This window comes from Sitophilus oryzae, unplaced genomic scaffold, assembly GCF_002938485.1.
Source record: "Sitophilus oryzae breed Bouriz unplaced genomic scaffold, Soryzae_2.0 scaffold_1447_pilon_pilon, whole genome shotgun sequence".
Taxonomy (NCBI): domain Eukaryota; kingdom Metazoa; phylum Arthropoda; class Insecta; order Coleoptera; family Curculionidae; genus Sitophilus; species Sitophilus oryzae.
The window spans coordinates 1,227,534-1,237,763 of NW_022146112.1; positions in this window are offsets into that span (position 1 = coordinate 1,227,534).

Consider the following 10,230-nt stretch of genomic DNA (forward strand, 5'->3'; position numbering starts at 1 on the left):
TGTATCTTAATAATTAGGCTCATTACATACCTCAAGTTTAGTAGAAAAAATGAGAATGGAGTATTGTGATGTTACAGAAGAAATATTAAAGTACAAAATCATAAACAATATTATTTCGTCGTGTTTGATATTCATATTTAGTTCATTCTTTAAAACTAGATTAGCAACAAAAATATATTAGCTAAAAAATAATTTTTCAAACAGCCATCCACCATTAGGTTTAAAGAACGTTGGAGTCATGCTCTATAGAATTATGAACAAAGAGAAAGAATCTGGAAGAAAAACAAATTGTCGTAATAAAATATCATAAAAAAGCTCTATAAAATATAAGCGATTCCTATAATTTGTATTTTGTTTCGGTGATTGTCCGATTAACGATTGTTTGTATTCTGTTTCAATTACTACATAAAATATCATTTGATTTATTGTGTTCAGACTGATACTATAAAACATATCTTTACCGCTCAGTATATATGCAGCTATAATTCGGCTAAATGGGAAAAGTCGGCTAAATGGGAGAGTCGGCTAAATGGGAAAAGAATTGCAGTTTTGTCGGGTGATAAATATGCGCCTATCAGATTTTTGAAGAAGTTCATGACTTACTAGATATTTCGAAAAAAACAAATTTCGGCTATTTTAAAAATTGTCCCTAATTCCATTATAATAAATTTTAAACAAAAACTTTTCGGATAAAAGTTGTAGACAATCACCTCCTTAATTAGATTGTATCCTCCGTTTTTTTTTCTAAAGCCTGTAATTTTTGACATATGACACAAACATATGTTTATTTAAATGGAAACCATAGTTGCCCATGACTTCATAAAAAGTGCATTTTTTAAGTTTCTCATCGATATAAGCTATACTATGTCTTTTTCGAAAAATTACTGAGTTATAGCCAATTCTTATAATTTTTAAACAATTTCATTTAGTTATCCATGGAAACAAGTTCAATCGTCGTTGCTCTCAGAAATGTGAAACTGTCACATCCAAACTTGTAAATTAAAATAAACAAAAATTGTAAAAATGAATTTTTCAAATGAAGAAAAGCGCGTAGGAATGTAGCATTTTTTATTTCCTTTAATAAAATTGAATTTAAAATTCTATTTTTATTTAAATTTCTGAGTATTGGCGCCATCTATTTGCTAGATGCCAAAGATATCAAACTTCATTTATTACAGTTCACTTGTCTTGTTTATTAGCGCCATCTATTCGCTATATGCCAAACTTCCTTAACTGTATTTCACTTGTCCCGATATTTAATTTTTATTAGCGCATCTATTCGCTAGATGTCAAACTTCATTTATGATAGTTCGGTTCTGAAACTGAGAAGAAGGTCTTTCTTTCTGGGAATTTGGATCTGAAGAAGACGCGTGTGTCGGCGTCCGACAAATTTTCCAGTGAAAAGCACTCTGAATCCACTTTTCGATTTCCATTGCATGGGTGTCCGATTTGGAGATTTGAAAACCTTGTAAAGTATGCAATTCAGAGTATAGATCGTATTTGTTTGGTTTCTTCTTGGAATGATCACCGTAAGTTTATCCGCCATTTTATATAGCCCTATCTAACTAAATTCTATTTCAGTTATTTCCGTTTTTTATTTCGTTTATTTGAGTATTTAATTAATGGTTTGGATCGGCATATGGTTTGAATATATTTATGTTAAGCTGATTTTAAGACCGTAAGTTGTTTTTTTTATTGAGTATCTGTCCTGAGAACTATTTTTTATTTATAGAGTAACTACCACATGGTACTCAGTAACTACCATATGGTATGCAGTAATAATGCAGTAATTATTGTATGTTTCACCCACTTCATTTTGTATGGACCTATGCAGACCTTAAGACAGTGTTCCTGACATTACAATCGTTCTTTTGGCTGATATTGAAGACTTCTCCTGCCATAGTCATCTGCATCCACTTCTGTTAGTCTGGAGAATACCTACCTACCTGTTTACATCATAAGAAACTATATACAGATAAGTCTTAAGTTTGATACACAAGGTACGCTATTATTTTATAATTTTTGAGACAACAGATTTAATAACCTGGTAAATTACCACTATTTATCCCACATATTGTAGTCAAAATTATTTTTTATTTAACGTTATAAGTTATAATTTGATTCGTACAGTACACTCTTACTTAGCTATGATATTTTATATGAAAATTATTAACACGTATTCATTTTAAAGGTTTTTGTACACGACATGTTTCGAAACATCATCGTATTGAGACATACATAAATTTCACCTGTTTTTATTAAGTAGCTTACTTAGTTCAAAGAATACACTTACTAAATTCGAATCTATTTAAAATAACTTGCGGTTTTATTGGGATCACTGTAACTAATTGATGATACTTGTGTTCGTTTTCAATAAATGTTTAATGTAGGATAGTTATTTCTGACTTTTATTCCTGATAAACATAATAGACCCTTAATGCTGTTGATTACTTTATTTTAGCTATGTTGTGATATCGTATTTTCCTTTTTGGTTTCTTACTTTACCACTCTCATAAACAAAGTAAGTGGCGCCCTTTTCACTGTCTTTGACCGTACCTATTTGAATTCTTAACATCAATATTAAAATCTCTGCAGCCTATATATTATAATTTTTTTTATTTTTTAACAACATTAGAAAGTCACTGTGAGTCAGAAGCCTTACCTACGAACCCAGCTTTCCTCTAACCCTGAGCAACGGATTCTTTTTTCATTCTATTTGGGTAACGACAGAAAAGTCGTCACAGGAATATTGGTTAAACTTTTCTTGGCCATACATTTTCGAGGATACGTTGACCGGTGAACGTTACTTACGTTTTTTAGAGAACGGTTTTCAAGACAAATTTAGATACACTTAAATCAATAGAGTGATTCCAACATGACTTTCATTATGACACCCCTCTCCCTCATAATGAAAGATATGTTAAAAATATTTGTATCATAATAATTATGCAAACTCAGGGATAGGAAGAGTTGGAGCCATTGTATGGGTCTTCTCTATCACCTGACCTATCCATTTTTTTGCGGTATGATGGACAACAAGGTTTACAACAAAGTTTTATTTATAAGGAACTTATAAATAAAGAGAGAAAAATTGGAAGAGGCGGTATGCTGGAGAAATTTAATTAAGTCGACCGGTCGTTCTGTGAGAATAGCTAGTAATTCAGTTTTAAAGACATGCATTTATGTACTCAAAACAATAGATTTTTTGAACATTTTCTAAAATAACTTTAAGTGTATGTAGTGATATTATTTTTCTAAGTTTTAGTTTGTGTAATGTACATTGTAAGGAACCGTTTATTAGTATTTTTATAAGTTATATATTATAACAGAATAAGAATACTACGCCGAGTAAGTGAAATTAGTCAAAAAAGAAAAGACTTGGCTATAATTTTCCAAAAAAAACATATTATACCTTATCTCGCTAAAAAGCTTAAAAAATGGCGCTTTTTATGAAATTATGGTCAAATATGGTTTCCGTTTAAAAAACGTATGTTTGTGGCATATGTCAAAAATGATAGGCTTTAGAAAAATCGAAGACCACAAACTCCTTAGGTATGTGATTCCAAATATGGAAGAGCCAAAATTTGTTTTTTTTTTAAATATCTAGTAAGCCATGAACTTTTCCAAAAATCTGAAAGGCGCATATTTATGACCACACAAAACTGCAATTATTTCTCCAACGTTCTGCAACCGACTCTCTATCTCCAGTAGTTTCCAAAATACTCATAGAGAACATCGTAGGAAACTCACCCTGTATAATTTATAATTTTAAAACCAATATACCTATAACATAAACATTAAATTTTATATAACCAATAAAATAATTAGTTACCACATTCTTTTGCCTCTACATATTTCAAATTTATAAAATCTTTCTTCAAAGGTGGTAGATAGGAGTAGTAGTAGTAAAATTATGGACCCAAAGCTGTCTTGCATAAAATTAAACTTAAATTAAAATGGGTATAAATTAAGTATACTCGTAATAGTTCGTAAATATTATATAAAAGAGACATTTTAAACTTTTTTGAAATAAAATTATTAATTACAATATGTATCTCTATTTTGTACGATTTTCAATACTGAGATTTATTTGAAGGTAAACAAATTCTTTAGAAAATTGTCACTTTTGCACTATTATCAGTAACGCAATTTGGACTTTGAAAAAAATTGAAAAGACCAAAAATTGGTTTTAACTAAAATAAATTTGATTTAAATATACAGGGTGGTCCGAACTGTATTCCGGAAACTTCGGCAATATATTCTGTAGATAACAGTAAGTAAAAAAGTTCGTATAAATGTATGTCCTAAAATGCTTAGTTTCGGAGATACAGGGTGTAGAAGTTTCATGTTTATTTCGATTTTTTCCAAATAATTTATGATGTAACGTAAATATTTGGATGAAAATTGGTGTCTGGGAGTTTTTTGACATGAGAAATCTGGATTTCAATGTCCATATGACTCCTCCTTGTAGGGGCGCCACCTATAAATTTTTTAACTGGTTTTAAGAGTAATAACTTACCTGTAAAAGTTAGTCCGTACCTGTAAAAAAATGCACATTTACGATATTTTTTAAGTAAAAAAATTCTCTTGGGAAAATCGCTACGAGTAACGGTTGTCGAGATATTTGGAATCGAAATTATCAATACCTGTCATCATTGACATAAATTAAACATGTTGACTACATAGTCATTAGACTGAAATCATAACGAGAAACTTCCCTCAATGCCTAATGCCTAATACGTAAACATGTATCAGCTTCTCAAGAAAGGCCATCTCACACTTATCCACTCAGGAACGCGGAGCAAGATCTTTATCTACCTACCACAACTCGAAAAAAATGCTCAATCACCTGCCATTTGAAATCAAATCCATAACATCATTTTTTTCATTTCGCAAAGCATTGAACTCTTATTTACTAGACAAGGCTTTCTACGCCGTAAATGAATTATATTTGAATTGAAAATCGAATTTGATCTTGAAAACACTGGTCTAATGTTTGCTATTGCTATATTTACTAATGACATCGAAATTAATTTATTTAGAGGTCATTGATATTTTGCTAAAAACTGGCTAAATATTTTTGAATATTATTTTAAATTTTTTGTTCTTTGACATTGTAAACATTTATAAATGTTTATTTTAACAATAAGACTGACAATATTATGTATATAATGTTTTGTATTATCTTTTGTTTGTTTGTTTGTGTACCTTGTTTTTTTTTTCTACTTTGTTTGTTAGTTTACCTTTGTCTACAAATTGAAAAATTTTTTGACAATAAAGGCATTTATTTATTTATTTATTATATTTATTATTTATTTATTTATATACATTTCAAAATAACCTCGATTATATTTAAAGAACATGGGAATCATATTTTATAAAATTGTGAACAAAGAGTACGAAATACATCTTTGTTATAAAATAATAACGAAAAAGCTGAATTTTTATAACATTCTTAAATTTCGGACTTCCATTTCGTCTTCCTAAAACTACTGAACTTTTATACTACAGCCAGGCTGAGCACACTTATACCATAGTTTAAGGAATAGAGCAGTTGCACTCTCGCAAATATTTTCTGCCAGTTTTTGCAAGCTGTCGAATATCGGCAGATTGCAAAGCGTTTCAGTTGAATTCTGTCCGTCGAGCTGCGAGGTTTGAGCGTTGTGTCCCAGCACAGAGACGGATTGACAAAAAATGAGTGCCTTACTGTGTGCTGCTATTAATTGTAGTAATAATTCAAAAAATTGTTCTTTGAGTTTTTTTAGATTTTCATCGGATATAAATCGGCAAGCTGATAGTAATTATCAAGTAACATTTAATTATATTAGCTTATTTTAGAAGCTGAGATATTATGTAATTAATTAAATGTTATTATTTTTTTAGCATGTGGGCAGCTTTTAAAAATAGTTTTTTAGATATACAGGTTGTCTCAAATATGCGCATGAAAATATTTTTTGGTCAGGGGATTTACCATAAAATTTTCATTCCAATAATAATTTACGAGGTAATTTATATATATATATATATATATATATATATATATATATATATATATATATATATATATATATATATATATATATATATATATATATATATATATATATATATATATATATATATATATATATATATTGTAAGAGCGAATAAGAAAAATAAAATATTTTTTTTTATTTATATAGCATAATATATGAATGGTGTTAACATCAATTTAATATTCAATCAACATAAATAAAAGAAGCCAAACTTACCTTGGATGCCTGTTTTGCACAATACTTCTCACTCCTTGAAATATATATTACGTGTTTTGCAATCTATAAAAATAAAATATACTTGAGCATCACTGGAAAACGCACACAATCACATTACCATAATCGAGTATATAAAATAGTTAAATATGTTTGTTATTGTACCGTAGCTAAGGCCACAAGGCGTCTCACCTACATATAGGCATGGCCCAAAAGCGACATAGTCGTAGCTTAGGCCAGAAGGCGTCTCACCTACATATAGGCATGGCCCAAAAGCGACATAGTCGTAGCTTAGGCCAGAAGGCGTCTCACCTACATATAGGCATGGCCCAAAAGCGACATAGTCGTAGCTTAGGCCAGAAGGCGTCTCACCTACATATAGGTATGGCCCAAAAGCGACATAGTCGTAGCTTAGGCCAGAAGGCGTCTCACCTACATATAGGCATGGCCCAAAAGCGACATAGTCGTAGCTTAGGCCAGAAGGCGTCTCACCTACATATAGGCATGGCCCAAAAGCGACATAGCTTAATGTTGTTCCGTAACGACAATAAATAACACTAAAACACTCATTGATAAACATCTATCCTTTAACTAAATAATATTAAAATGCTCTTTGATAATACTTGTCTACTATAAAACACACACACACAAAAGTAATACTAAAACACCCTTTACTATCTACTACTAAAGTTCAGTGATAACTGTTAACTAAATAATATTAAAATACTCTCATACAAATCCCTAGCAATACCCGTGAATGGACAAAATACACTCTCACACAAAAGTAATACTAAAATACCATTTTCTATCTACTACTATAACTCAGTAATAACTGTAAATTAAATAATATTAAAAACTCTCACACAAATTCCAGTAATACCCGTGAGTGAACAAAATACACTCACACACAAAAGTAATACTAAAATACCATTTTCTATCTACTACTATAACTCAGTAATAACTGTAAATTAAATAATATTAAAATACTCTCACACAAATTCCAGTAATACCCGTGAGTGAACAAAATACACTCACCTCTATAGTGCCGTGTTCCTTCTCTTCCGTTTGCACACAATTATAATCTGACGCATAGACTAATGTCACATACTAGATCTGACGTCCCTCAAAGTCAACATACACAACAATGCAAACGTAAATGCAAACCACATCGCTTAGGAAACCGCTATTTTATAGCTTTCATAGCGATGAGGTTAGTAAAGTCAATTAAAGATTCAAACAAAATATTATTTCTTAAAATAACACAATTCAATATAAACAATTTTTAACGGAAAACAAGACTCTTACAGTCGGCCATCCTGCTAGAAGCTCGTCCCGAGCTTGCCTAATCGGATTTCATTAGGCTTACGCCTAATATCGCCTAATTATCGGATAAATACGCCTAAATATCGGATAATACTAAATCTCCATATTTACCATATCTTTCTCTAGCAGCTGAATCTGAAACTTCTCCACATGTTTTCCAGTGTCTCACTGCCACCGTTCGTTTAGTTAACTTTACGTTTGTTTCAATAAGTGGACTCAATATCCACCGTGTACCTATCATGTGAGAATTCGGATTTTATTACCATTGGTCCGCTGCAGACGGAAAGTAATCTACGGCTGATATGACTGTTGGTGCTGTTCTCTTGATAAGCACCAAATCACCTATCTTGGGCTGTCTTGCTTCTTTACGAGTTTTATCAAAGTAAACTGTCTGTTTGCTTTCAGTCAGCTCAGTTATTCTGCTTGTTCTTTCTCTTTCAAGTAAAAGATTATCTACTACCCGAGGTATTCATGTAACTGAATAAACCAAGCACTAATCGGTTGTTTGTCTTTGATGATTTGATTTGATTTGATTTGATTAATTCCATTTAATATAAATACAATGGTACTTAGATTATAGGATCTCCACGAAGAATATATACAGAAAACAAGAACAATTTTAAGATATAAAATTACACAAAGACAAATATAAAACAAATATACCTGAATTTGTACACAAACAAAACAATTTCAATTCAAGAATTATTATTATATATCTGCCGATAAGCCTTGAGTTTTGAGGTCCCGGAAGAATTCGTTTAGCGTGTAGTAGCTCTTTGATATAGAGAATTTATTTAAATTAATATTTTTTTTTTGTTTAAGTTCAGAGGTTCAGAGTGATATCTATGCACGAATTCACTTGAAGTTTTTCCGGTGTTCTTATTTGGCATATTGTTTATGTTTATATTGTTGTGTCCTTTAGAGTTGAGATCATTTAGAGTTCCTTTAGAGTTGAGATCATCAGTGAATTGTGGATTGTGTAATTGTAATGTTCAATTTGACTATCAGCTCTACACGTTGCCACCGCTAATTTGTATGGATGTATCTGCTTGTTACAGCGTCCTTCGTCTGTTGTCCCAATATCTCCTGATAGTATAGGTTCCCTTCCGACATGGCTCGTCGAATCCTTGATTCCAGGAAGGCTTAGGTCAGCCTCGTTTACGTTTGTCTCTAGGTGTCTACTGCAATACTTGCTTTGGTATTCTGTCGTCAGCCATTCGTTGTACATACATGTGGCCGTACCACTGTAGTTGTTTTTCTTGTATATCTTTACAATATTACCATCCACCTTCATTTTTTTTTTCATGTATTCTCTCGTTCCTAATTCTGTTTAAACGAGAGATTCGGGCTGATCTTCACCAGAAGTCCATTTCGGTAGACAACAACTTCTTTTTGTGTTTTTTTTTTGCTTAACAGCATACCCCAGAGTCATATAACATTGCGCTTTTCAGAATCGCGTTATAGATCAGTTTTTTTTTCTGTGATCCGAGATATTTTTAAATTAAAGCACCAACGCTACTTTCACAGGTATACTTGCTCGTTCTTGACAATAAGCACTGAACATTTTAGATGTGAAAACAGATCAGTGATAATCCGAATAGGTCGTTCAAATAAAGCAGATATGTCATCCAAAAATATCAACACTTTACTCGTCTTTGTTGTACTGACGGCTTTCATGAAAATAAACTTAGTAAAGGCATCTATGGCGTTAATAATTATGATTCTTCTTTCTGCTTTTTGGATAAAGTCCGAAGTAATCAAGATAGACGGTATGCATTGGAAGTTCTTTCTTCTGTTGGTCGTTTTCTTTATTCAAGCACAGTCTACAGCACTTAATGTATTTCCCACATTAGCTTTCATCCGGGGAAACCAATAATACCTAGTAAATTTTTTAGCAGCTAAGTGGTTCAAATCATCGTGAGAAGTTCGAACTACATGAAATCACATTTTTTTGCAGAACTACCCATTGTAGTATTTTGGCTTTAGTTCTGTAGACTTGTCCTTCACGTATGGGATAGTCTTTGTAGATTCTCCTAGCATGTTCAGTATCCAGCAGTTCTGATAGTAACTTGCTCACTTGGTGATATTGGCACTGCATGACTGATCGCAAAGTTATTTTCTGTACATCATTTATTCCAGGAGAAGAACTAGCTTCAGACAAGAAAGTTCATCTTTCATTACACGAACGCTCCGTTGTCAGGTAAATATCCACCGATCTTTAAATGCCATCGATTTGTAGTTCTAAATTGGTAGTATCCAAAAATTCAACTCTGCCATCACGATGTCCTTTCAATACACAACATCGAGATATATGTATAGGTAAAGTCATAGGATTTGCTTCACTCTTCTATATAGTGTTACATGTACTTTCAAAATCTATGTATGCTTTCGACGTTCGGCCATATACTTTTACTACTCTGTAATATTTTTGACTGGTTTTGACTATCAGGTCGTACCGAATCTCTTCTGTCTCGTGACAAATTTTGAAAAATTTCCAAATTATTTCATATTCTGACTTTCTCTTGTTGTTTGAACTCTTTTCTAGCCACATTCATACGTCTTTTCTTTGGTCTATCTGCCATCAGTTAAGTCGTAGTTAAGTAATTAAGTTGTAGTCGAAGTAAGTTGGCCGCTATTTCTGTCGCCCATACAAATTAAA